The 12980-nt window shown below is 43.7% G+C and overlaps 1 protein-coding gene across 2 annotated transcripts in view; it reads left to right on the top strand.

The window, feature by feature from the left end:
- The first annotated feature begins 7697 nt into the window (after window positions 1–7697).
- nup93 (nucleoporin 93) overlaps window positions 7698–12980 on the top strand; it is a 130377-nt gene continuing 125094 nt past the window's right edge. For both annotated transcript variants that reach the window (XM_067997764.1, XM_067997766.1), the window contains exon 1: window positions 7698–7787. The gene's annotated coding sequence lies outside the window, so the exon portion shown is untranslated. The remainder of the gene's footprint in view (window positions 7788–12980) is intronic.

Here is a 12980-nt window from a genome sequence, read left to right on the forward strand (position 1 = left end):
CAAGCACACCTGTCCTAATATCTCCTTATGTGGGTCCGTGTCAAATTTTGTTTAATAACGCTCCTGTGAAGTGCCTTGGGATGTTTTACTATATTAAAGGCGCTTTATAAATGCAAGTTGTTGTTGTTGTTGCTATTGAACAGAATGTGACGGGGAGGTCATTGTAAGCAGCAGACTGTCTCCGTACAGTGCATTCTTGGAATGTGTGGCTGGCTTTTCTTATTCCGATAACGCATGGAACTTCAATGGAAAAGAAAATCAGCAGAGTGTAGAGCGGGCAGCCGATGCACCATCGCTTGTTTTGCGCTGCCGCCCATGATGAATTCCACCCCAGCGGTCTCAGGAAGAAGCACCAAACCGAGCCTCGGTGTTTTCCCACAAGAAAGTAGATCAAACTGGCACGACACCTGGAATAGTGAGATAGTTGGGTGCAGATTGGCTGCATGCTCTCTTGAATGGGGAATGGTGTGTGGTTATCATATTGCAAAGTTTCACTGTAACGTGATCTTTATTCCACTCAGCCGGTTACTTTACCTCATCTAAAGTGGAATGTACAATCTAGGCTGCAACTCCAGTGCAGTAATCAAGGCAGTGCTACAAATTTGGAAATGCCTTCCTTCAAATAAAACATTAAAAATCTGTCTGTTCTGATGGCTCAGGAGGATGTTAAAGAAGAGCAAGAAATTTTTCTAGACAACATTCCTCCCTCAACCAACACCATCAAAACAGAGAGTGACAGTGACTTTCTAACAGAGAGTGACACTGACTTTCTAACAGAGAGTGGCACTGATGCGTTTTGTGGCCATTTTACAGAACGACACAGAATGTGATTAACAAAGTATGGCGGTGCCACCTGCTGGTAGAAGTTCTGTATTACATGACCAAAAAAATAAAATAAATCCTGAACTTAAAGCAAAAGCTTTATTTTAGTATCCAACATCCAGATATTAATTATTCAAAAAAAAAACCTGTCTGGTATTTCAGAAATCTCCCAATAAGTGGTGAAAATGTTACCTAATTTATTAATTCTAGTCTGTGAACACTGAATTATCTTTGCCCCAACCAGTCCCACACTTGTAGTATTGGTCTGTCCTCCCATCACCTCTATGGGGTTAGTCACTTTTAATTAATGTAGTCAAAGTTTGCCCGTACGCCTTAAAAATGATGGAAACATTCTACGTTCACTAGTTTACAGATCATTTTCACTCTTACTGAGCAGTGTGGATAAATTATGCCTCAACTAGGATGAAATTCAACCCGCAGAATTAGTGGGAGAGAAAGAGAATGGAAGTCTGCTAGTAGCAGCCATTGTAGCCTATAGTAGTGAGCTGAGCTTCAGCAGGGGGGTGGCAGAGAGAGCAGATTGGAGCTTTAAGCGCAATGGGTGAAGTGCAAAATTGTCTGTAGCATATTAGGCTCGATAAGCCAGTTGTCGTGGTGCATATAGGCACCAACGATATAGGTAAAAAACAGGATGAGGTCCTACAAGCTGAATTTAGGGAGTTAGGAGTTAAACTAAAGAGTAGGACCTCAAAGGTAGTAATCTCAGGATTGCTACCAGTGCCACGGGCTAGTCAGAGTAGGAATGACAGGATAGCTAAGATGAATACGTGGCTTGAGAGATGGTGCAAGAGGGAGGGATTCAAATTCCTGGGCCATTGGAACCGGTTCTGGGGGAGGTGGGACCAGTACAAATTGGACGGTCTGCATCTGGGCAGGACTGGAACCAATGTCCTAGGGGGAGTGTTTGCTAGTGCTGTTGGGGAGGGTTTAAACTAATGTGGCAGGGGGATGGGAACCGATGCAGGAAGTCAGTGGGAAATAAAGTGGTGACAGAAACAAAAGGCAGTAAGGGAGAGTGTACAGAACATGACCGGACAGATGGTCTGAGAAAGCAGGGCAAAGACCAAGGGAAGACTAGATTAAACTGCATTTATTTCAATGCAAGAAGTCTGATGGGCAAGGCAGATGAACTCAGGGCATGGATGGGTACATGGGACTGGGATGTTATAGCTATTACTGAAACATGGCTAAGGGAGGGGCAGGACTGGCAGCTCAATGTTCCAGGGTACAGATGCTATAGGAAAGATAGAGCAGGAGGTAAGAGAGGAGGGGGAGTTGCGTTCTTGATTAGGGAGAACATCACGGCAGTAGTGAGAGGGGATATATCCGAGGGTTCGCCCACTGAGTCCATATGGGTAGAACTGAAAAATAAGAAGGGAGAGATCACTTTGATAGGATTGTACTACAGACCCCCAAATAGTCAACGGGAAATTGAGGAGCAAATATGTAAGGAGATTACAGACAGCTGCAAGAAAAATAGGGTGGTAATAGTAGGGGACTTTAACTTTCCCAACATTGACTGGGACAGCCATAGCATTAGGGGCTTGGATGGAGAGAAATTTGTTGAGTGTATTCAGGAGGAATTTCTCATTCAGTATGTGGATGGCCCGACTAGAGAGGGGGCAAAACTTGACCTCCTCTTGGGAAATAAGGAAGGGCAGGTGACAGAAGTGTTAGTGAGGGATCACTTTGGGACCAGTGATCATAATTCCATTAGTTTTAAGATAGCTATGGAGAAGGATAGGTCTGGCCCAAAAGTTAAAATTCTAAATTGGGGAAAGGCCAATTTTGATGGTATTAGACAGGAACTTTCAGAAGTTGATTGGGAGAGTCTGTTGGCAGGCAAAGGGACGTCTGGTAAGTGGGAGGCTTTCAAAAGTGTGTTAACCAGGGTTCAGTGTAAGCACATTCCTTATAAAGTGAAGGGCAAGGCTGGTAGAAGTAGGGAACCTTGGATGACTCGGGAGATTGAGGCACTAGTCAAAAATAAGAAGGAGGCATATGACATGCATAGGCAGCTGGGATCAAGTGGATCCCTTGAAGAGTATAGAGATTGCCGGAGTAGAGTTAAGAGAGAAATCAGGAGGGCAAAAAGGGGATATGAGATTGCTTTGGTAGATCAGGCAAAGGTGAATCCAAAGAGCTTCCACAAATACATAAAGGGCAAAAGGGTAACTAGGGAGAGAGTAGGGCCTCTTAAGGATCAACAAGGTCATCTATGTGCGGAACCACAAGAGATGGGTGAGATCCTGAATGAATATTTCACATCGGTATTTACGGTTGAGAAAGGCATGGATGTTAGGGAACTTGGGGAAATAAATAGTGATGTCTTGAGGAGTGTACATATTACAGAGAGGGAGGTGCTGGAAGTCTTAACGCGCATCAAGGTAGATAAATCTCCGGGACCTGATGAAATGTATCCCAGGACGTTATGGGAGGTTAGGGAGGAAATTGCGGGTCCCCTAGCAGAGATATTTGAATCATCCACCGCTACAGGTGAGGTGCCTGAAGATTGGAGGGTAGCAAATGTTGTGCCTTTGTTTAAGAAGGGCGGCAGGGAAAAGCCTGGGAACTACAGACCAGTGAGCCTGACATCTGTAGTGGGTAAGTTGTTAGAGGGTATTCTGAGGGACAGAATCTACAGGCATTTGGAGAGGCAGGGACTAATTAGGAACAGTCAGCATGGTTTTGTGAGAGGAAAATCATGTCTCACGAATTTGATTGAGTTTTTTGAAGGGGTAACCAAGAAGATAGATGAGGGCTGTGCAGTAGACGTGGTCTACATGGACTTCAGCAAAGCCTTTGACAAGGTACCGCATGGTACGTTGTTACATAAGGTTAAATCTCATGGGATCCAAGGTGAGGTAGCCAATTGGATACAAAATTGGCTTGACGACAGAAGACAGAGGGTGGTTGTAGAGGGTTGTTTTTCAAACTGGATGCCTGTGTCCAGCGGTGTGCCTCAGGGATCGGTGCTGGGTCCGCTGTTATTTGTTATTTATATTAATGATTTGGATGAGAATTTAGGAGGCATGGTTAGTAAGTTTGCAGATGACACCAAGATTGGTGGCATTGTGGACAGTGAAGAAGGTTATCTAGGATTGCAACGGGATCTTGATAAATTGGGCCAGTGGGCCGATGAATGGCAGATGGAGTTTAATTTAGATAAATGTGAGGTGATGCATTTTGGTAGATCGAATCGGGCCAGGACCTACTCCGTTAATGGTAGGGCGTTGGGGAGAGTTATAGAACAAAGAGATCTAGGAGTACAGGTTCATAGCTCCTTGAAAGTGGAGTCACAGGTGGATAGGGTGGTGAAGAAGGCATTCGGCATGCTTGGTTTCATTGGTCAGAACATTGAATCCAGGAGTTGGGATGTCTTGTTGAAGTTGTACAGGGCATTGGTGAGGCCACACTTGGAATACTGTGTACAGTTCTGGTCACCCTATTATAGAAAGGATATTATTAAACTAGAAAGAGTGCAGAAAAGATTTACTAGGATGCTACCGGGACTTGATGATTTGACTTACAGGGAGAGGTTAGACAGACTGGGACTTTTTCCCCTGGAGAGTAGGAGGTTAAGGGGTGATCTTATAGAAGTCTATAAAATAATGAGGGGCATAGATAAGGTCGATAGTCAAAATCTTTTCCCAAAGGTAGGGGAGTCTATAACGAGGGGGCACAGATTTAAGGTGAGAGGGGAGAGATACAAAAGGATCCAGAGGGGCAATTTTTTCACTCAAAGGGTGGTGAGTGTCTGGAACGAGCTGCCAGAGGCAGTAGTAGAGGCGGGTACAATTTTGTCTTTTAAAAAGCATTTGGACAGTTACATGGGGAAGATGGGTATCGAGGGATATGGGCCAAGTGCAGGCAATTGGGACTAGCTTAGTGGTATAAACTGGGCGACATGGACATGTTGGGCCGAAGGGCCTGTTTCCATGTTGTAACTTCTATGATTCTATGATTCTATAAGCCTAATGTGGCTAGTGACATCTGTAGGGAATTCCTTATTTTGTGTGATTCTTGGACACTGGACGAATAGTCAAGCAAAGAAAGTCACCCTCGCTCACTGTAGTTTCGTTAACCAAAAGTAATTATTTAATGATGTTATCATTCATATGAGCATTCATGAAGCAAAATCAAACCATAAAAATGACTTAATAATTTGCAACTTTATCATGTAATGACTTAACAATTAATGCACACATCAGGCAAATCATTAATACGTATACAACCTTTAAACCAAGGATTTTGCTCATCGGGCCTGAAGGTTGATCAGCCCTTCAGAACTCGAGGTCCTCTTCTTCTTACGTGATGTTCAACTGCAGTGTGCGTTCCTTGTGACTGCCGGGTGGTGAAGAAAAGAGACCATTCTTCTCTCAAAGTCTTCTTTTTATAATGTTTTTTTTACCAATAGGACATAGGATAGGGTAAGGTTATTCTTTTTGTCCAATCACTCCCTGTTGCTATGTCTCAATCATTAACATACTTCAATATTTGACAGTTTAGGCTTTGATCATGTGACTGGAAACCCTTTGATGTAGAAAAGACCATGTGCTTGAACGATGGGTTGTAAAAGGCCCTTTTACTGAATCTATTTATGGCCGTTCATGTAGAGATAGCCCCTTTACATTTCTACGCACAGACATTCTTAATGGTCCTTATGTCTCCAAATTTGATTGTTTCATTGGCTTCAAATCCATTCCTTATACCATTTGACCAAATGCTGGGTGCAATACTATATGATGTTTTACAAATCCCAGTTCTTTTGAACAGATTACCAGATAGGAATGAGAGGCCCATGTTTTTTTTCACACCTATCATTGCTTTCCTGATCCGAAGCCTTTGATGTATGTCTTTGTAGCCTTTTCTTACATTACCTCCAGCTGTGTTGAAAAGCTTGTGCTTCCAAAAGCCTATGTGTTTTGAAAGCCTGACCATGCTTTAAGTTCAATATTATCCATCCAGCTTATGTATTTAATAATCTAGATATCTATCCGCAGTACAATGTCTTCGATCCCGAAACTCATACTTCTCCAATGCCATCTGCGTCAGTGAGGGAAAAACAGGATTTGCAAGAACAGCTTACCACATTACCGTGTTTGCAGGTTTTCAAATGTCTTTGATTAAAAGGGGTACAGATAACCTTTTCTTTCAAATATCTTTTGTTATGGGGTTTTGAACCCCACACATCTCTGCAAAGTTATGACAAATAAATGATCTAAATCTATTTCCCAGTAAGCAACTGTTGACTATCACTCAATAAATAGGCAGAGATTTCAGCAGAATTGTTAATCATTTAGTGTGAATATCATTACATATTGAGGACATACACTGTACTGGCTGTCAGCCTCCACCATACTAAAAATAAGTAAAAAATTGAACAAAAAAATCATACACTGTGTTTATATATTCATTATTTATTAAATGTCTTGTGGCCTGCATGTGCTTCCTGTTTGTAAATTTACTTCCTCTGTCATAGTTTTATCACACCTGAACGTAAGTAACATCATGTTATTACTTTTAACTGTAGGGTATAATTAGCAGCACACTTTGCTTTCAGTCCTACCAACATTAGGTGGCACTGCTGGTCTTCCAGGCTGTTTTGCAGGTGGCATTACAGGTAAGTTTTATTAATTTTATTTTTTAATGTTATATGGGCCACTGTATTCCCTGCAAGTAAGTTTAATTTTACATTTATTTAGCTTTAACTTTTGAAAGTTAATTATCTTTTATAGGCTGCCCTCAAAGTACTGCTTTGCACTCTAGACATGGATTTCTCAATTGTACTACCTTTATTTTGACGGTATAGAGGAGGATTAAGACATGAAAAAGGCCAGATTGAAGGCTCTTTGAATCAGACATTATCAGAAGTATCTCTGCCCTAAATGTAGACACTCATTCCCCAGGGTCTACAGGCCAAGAAAGGCTTATTTAGGCATCTTCACAGTGCAAGGAGACGAAGTAGAACAGGAGATCCAGCAGCTGGAGCACTAAATAAATGCTGGCTCATCAAATAAAGTCACCTCACGCCTGTTCTCCTCCACCCCCCCCCCCCCATGAGGGATGATGAGAGGGAAGGTGCCTTCTCCGTTCACATGTCCTTGAAGACTTGCCCAAACCCAAAGTGAGTTGTAAGAGTAATTTTGAGTAAAGAAGGTGCTTGAGTATCTGAAGAGGTAGTCGTTTGCAGAAGTGAATTTCTCTGACACCCAGGTAAAGAGGCGAGTGAAGTGTATGAATGATGGAGGTTGCGTATTGGCACCAGAAAGCTGGACTTACCTTGGACACCCTGCACTTGCGTGGCAGTTCTTGAAGTGCTGGAGGTTGCACTGACTGCCTCTGCCACTCCCTCTGGGTACCTTGCATTCTCTTATGGGGCCTCTTGCCTTCCGTTCCCATCAGACGGTCTCCCCTGGCCCTCACTTCTTTCGATAGCACCTTCAGGAGTGCATTGGAAAATCTGGAACCCCTTCCAGTTGCTGACATCCCCCCCAGTGCTCCTTCTGCCAGCTTGCTGAAAAGTGTGTTGCTCTTTAATTTATTGCAGCCGTTTAAAGCGTAACAGGAAAGACTCCAGACAGGCATTTTAATCGGGTTATTTTATTCCCGTACTAAAACAGACTCGTACAGGTACATCCTCGGGCTGACTGCCTTGCAGAATAGCGAGGATGTAATTTAATGAATGGGGTCCCGTTTGAATCGCCCGCGCTGCTCGCAGGTAAACTTCTCCTCCAATGGGATTGGTGGAGAGCCCACGTGGCGCGGCTGTTCCGGGGTCGCACCGTCGGCCAATGGTGGGGGGGGAGCGCGGTGGCTGCTGGGGAGTCCCGCTACCCAATGGGAGTCCAGCGAGGGCGGCGCGCGGTGGTGGCTGGGTACTCTCGCGCGGCGGCTCGGGCGGATAACGGCAGAGGCGCGTGGAGCGGCCGGGTTAACGGCAGGTAACAACAGCCGCTGGGGCCGGGCCGGGCCGGGCGGGTCCGCGGGCTGCGCACTGTGTGTGTGAGCTCAGCGCTCGCTGCACGGAAACCGCGACCGATTAACTGTATAAAGCCCCCCCTCCCTCCCTCCCTCCTCGGCACCATGTGAACGGGACCCTGGTCACCAGCTCCCTACCCGTGACTCCCATTCCAGCTCCGGGTGTTGCAGGAGAAGCCGGTCCATGACTCGCTGAACGGTTGTTTTGGTATCTAATCCCTGTTAGATATTGTCAGCCGTGGCTCAGTTGGTAGCACTCTCGCCTCTTGAGTCAGAAGGTCGTGGGTTCAAGCCCCCCCCCAGATTTCAGCACATAACCCATGTTAACACTCCCACTGAGGGAGTGCTGAAGTGTCGGAGGTGCCGTCTTTCGGATGAGACGTTAAACCGATGCCCCATCTGCCTCCTTGGGTGGACGTAGAATAGTCCATCGCACTGTTTGAGCAAGAGTAGGGGAGTTCGTCCTGTCAGATATTTATCTCTCAACCAACATCACTCAAAAACAGATTATCTGGTTAGTAACTATTTGCAGGGAGTTTGTTGTGTGCAATTTGGTTGCCATGTTTCCCTACATTATAGCAGTGACTACACTTCAAAAGTACTTCATTGGCTGTAAGGTGCTTTGGGACGTCCTGAGGATATGAGAGACTTTCTGTTATGCACTGTGCATTCATGGATGGTGAGGCTGGTTCATGAACTGGCAGCTAGCTGAGTGTCATTCCCATTGAAAACTTATTCTTGAAGGCCTATGCAACAGGAAATAACTGGTGTAAGTCAATGTTTCACAGTGAAATCCGTTACAATCAAACCTTATCGGACTACCCTGATAGACCATTGGTTAAACTTGCTTTGGTGCACAGTCAAATAAGTCTGAAAGGTCCCAGGCTCGGTTCCCTGGTCTGTGCTGAGTTAGTTAACGGTAAGATAGCAGGTGGGGAGCAACAAATGTTCATACTGAGCTAGAGAGGGAGAAACAAAATTAGCTGGAGCTCCCACTCCTAAGGTGAAAAATGTTGAGAGTCCCAGTAGTACTTAGTTCTGTGATAGGCTTTTACCATCAGCAAGTCCTCTAATACGATTGCATAGAGTGTATCCATGGAAATGGGAAAATATCAGTTTAAGACAAAAAGCTGGAAAATGTAGAATTAAAATATAAATGTAAGCCAATACCTTTTTCAAGTTATATAAAGTAGTTTTGATGGAACTTGGTGAAAGTGTGCATATGTGGTTTTCAGGTGAGGACACGACTGGGCTAGGATGTGAAGTGCGTCCCAAACCCCCTGATTTGAACCATCTGCTGAGAATGCAGGTTAAAACAATTGCTTTGGGGGCTATAAATTAGGAGAGTTTTTCTCCTGTTAAACTGTAAAGTTTTTAGTATGGTTTGATGGAGAGGAAAGAGATTGAGATGGGATGGAGGCACCTACGTTAGAGTAGGGAGGGTCAAGAATAAATGTAGTGAATGAAACAGTAAGAATGCCAAGGAATGGCAGTGGGACAGGGTTGAAATGTCAAAATACAAATGTGCAATAAAAAGGAATGTAATTGTTATGGAGCGGTATGATATCACATCGCTTTGAGAAACTTGGCTACACCCACAGCAGGATTGGGCGCTAAACATTTGTTTGTAAAATTTTCAGAAGACTAACAGTAAGTAAAAAGGAAGGCAAGATGGTATTACCAATGGAGAACATGATTACAGTGCACGAAAGGGTATTATTGAAGGTGATCAGATTGAGTCTCTGGATTGAATTGAGAAATAGAAAAGCATTGGAGCAATATTGAGTGTCTGTTATAGACTACTAAACAGTGAAAAAGAAAGATGCTTTAGACATTTTTAAAGGTAATTATGAGGGACCTTAACTTTCCAGAGGTGTCCAAAATGGGGAGGGTTCAAGAATGCATTCAGAAATGTTTTTTTAATTCAGTACATTCCAAGTCCAGTGAGGAGCTAGTTCAAGGTAAGAAGTAATCTGAAGGGAAATAATTGAGGCCAGTGATCAAACTGAATTTACTAAGTAAAAAAAGAAAGATGTCAGAGTGGAAAAGAGCACGATGGTTGTGGATTCAAGCCCCACTCAAGGACTTGAGCACATAGAGGTACAGTTTCCGCATTATTGCGCTGGTTTTATCAGCGCAAAAGATCGTGGAAAGTCAATTTATGCTGGGCATAAATTACATTGTGTATTTCAAGTATCCGCGATCTTTTGTGCTGGTTCAAAAATCATTTAGTTGAAGGTGGCTCCGCCCCCAAAACTGGCCACGCCCTGACCGAAATAACGAGGATGGCGCGTTTCCGCCTATCGTGCCCACCTACGGTCGCTCGAGGAGGGTCTTCAAATTAAGCTCATTTTCTTAGGCACATAGGTACTAGCAGGCACATTTTAAATGTTTTTACATATATAAAAAAAAATTTACTAAGAAACTGACTAGTGTATACCAATGAAAGTAGTAATTGGTTCAGTATAGTTTTAAATTATTTTCAGTGATTTAAAATCAGCTTACTCACAGGTGGAGGACTGGACACTTATTAAAAATGCTTATTTTTTGTGTGGAACCCATTTTCAGCCGTATTAATAAAACGGCACCAGGTTACCATTTTTAAATACATCAATTAATTTTTTTTATTGCAATAAAAAAACGATTACGCTCTATTAAACTGTCGAACTGCGCTGGTTCGTGGAAGATTTTATGTTCGTAATTATGCAAGTGCATTTTAGCGGAAACCCAAACTAACCTAAACGGCGCAATTTTCCAGGGCAATTTGCGCCCAATTGCAGATTACGCCTAAAACAGAAGCTCTAGGCCACAATCTTGGCTGACATTCCAGCGTAGTACTAAGGGAGTGCTGTACTGTCAGAGGTGCTGTCTTTTGGATGTGTTGTTAAACGGAGGTCTCCTCTCCTTCCTCGGGTAGATATAACTGATCCCATGCCAATGTTCAAAGAAACGCAGATGAGTTCTCCTGGTGTCCCGGCCAGCATTTATCCCTCAATCAACATCACTGAAACAGTTTAATTGGTCTTTTCTACATTAAATGTGTTAGATAAATGCAATTGTAAGATTGTTGATGTAAAATTAGGGACATGGCAAACTGAGGAAGTTTGCAGGAAAATGTATAATAATCAGGTTTATAAAATGGGCGCTCAAAATGGTGTGGCAGATTCGATTCAATTCAATGCAGAGAAATGTGAAATAGTACATTTTCAGAGGAAAAAGAACAGTAGAACCATAGAAAAGGTACAGCACAGAAGGGGGCCATTTGGCCCGTCGTGTCCGCGCTGGCGCCAAGAGCAACCAGGTGCCCATTCTAATCCCACCTTCCAGCACCCGGTCCGTAGCCCTGCAGTTTGCAGCACTTTAGGTGCAGGTCCAGGTATTTTTTAAAAGAGTTGAGGATCCCTGCCTCTACCACCAATTCGGGCAGCGAATTCCATACACTCACCACCCTCTGGGTAAAAAAGTTTTTCCTCCTGTCCCCTCTAATCCTTCCGCCAATCAGCTTAAATCTATGTCCTCGAGTTCTTGGACTCTCCGCTAGGGGAAACAGATACTTCCCGTCTACTCTATCTGGGCCCCTCATAATTTTGTACACCTCGATCAAGTCACTCCTCTGCTCCAAGGAAAACAACACCAGCCTATCCAATCTCTCCTTGTAGCTGCAATTTTCAAGCCCTGGCAACATTCTTGTAAATCTTCTTGGCACTCTCTCCAGAGCAATTACGTCCTCCCTGTAATGTGGTGACCAGAACTGCACACAATACTCCAGCTGTGGCCTTACCAGCGTTTTATGCAGTTCCATCATTACATCCCTGCTTTTGTATTCTATACCTCGGCTAATAACGGAGAGCATTCCGTATGCCTTCTTCACAACCTTATCTGCCTGTACTGTCACCTTCAGGGACCTGTGCACATGCAGTCCAAGGTCTTTCACTTCCTCTACCCCTCAATATATTCCTGTTTACTGCATATTCCCTTTTACTGTTTGCCCTCCCTAAGTGCATTACCTCACACTTCTCCGGGTTGAACTCCATTTGCCACTTTTCCGCCCACTCCGCCAACCTGTTGAAATCTTCTTGGAGTCTACAGCTATCAACTACACGGCCAATTTTTGTCATCTGCAAATTTGCCAATCATGCCCCTACGTTCAAGTCCAAATCATTACTATATACCACAAATAGCAAGGGACCCAACACTGAGCCCTGTGGCACACCACTGGAAACGGATTTCCATTCGCAAAGACATCCAACGACTTTTACCCTTTGTTTCCTGTTACTGAGTCAATTTTGGATCCAATTCGCCACATTTCCCTGTATCCCATGGGCTTTTACCTTTCTGACCAGTCCGCCATGTGGGACCTTGTCAAATGCCTTACTAAAATCGATGTAAACAACATCCACTGCACTACCCTCATCAATCCTCCTTGTCACTTCCTCAAAGAATTTAATCAGATTTGTAAGGCATGACCATCCCTGAACAAATCCATGCTGACTATCCCTGATTAAACCATGCCTTTCCAAATGATAGAATCAATACTGAGAGATAGGGTAAACTAATAGTTTTCCCACCACCGAGGTAAGACTGACCGGCCTATAATTGTTCGGCCTTTCCCTCGTACCCTTTTTAAACAATGGTACTACGTTTGCAGTCTTCCAGTCCTCCGGTCCCTCCCCTGTATCTAGTGAGGATTGGAAAATGATCCTCAGAGCATCCGCTATTTCCTCCCTGGCTTCCTTCAATAGCCTAGGAAACAATCTGTCCGGCCCTGGTGACTTATCAACTTTCAAGGATTCCAGTCCCTCCAGTACTTCCTCTCTCGTTATGTTTACCGTATCCAATATTTCACACCTCTCCTCTTTAACTACTACGTCCGGATCATCCCTTTCCTTTGTGAATACGGAGACAAAATATTCATTTAAAACTCTACCCACATCCTCTGCTTCTACACACAAGTTATCCTTATCATCGCTGATAGGTCCCACCTTTTCCTTAGCTATTCTCTTGTTCTTAATGTACTGATAAAACATCTTTGGGTTTTCTTTAATCTTACTAGCTTATATTTTTTTATGCCCTCTCTTTGCTTTTCTTATTTCCTTTTTTACCTCATCCCTGTACTTTCTATACTCCTCTAGGCTTTCTGCAGTATTTAGTTTTCT

The sequence above is a fragment of the Heptranchias perlo genome, chromosome 16 (genome assembly GCF_035084215.1).
Source record: "Heptranchias perlo isolate sHepPer1 chromosome 16, sHepPer1.hap1, whole genome shotgun sequence".
Lineage (NCBI taxonomy): Eukaryota > Metazoa > Chordata > Chondrichthyes > Hexanchiformes > Hexanchidae > Heptranchias > Heptranchias perlo.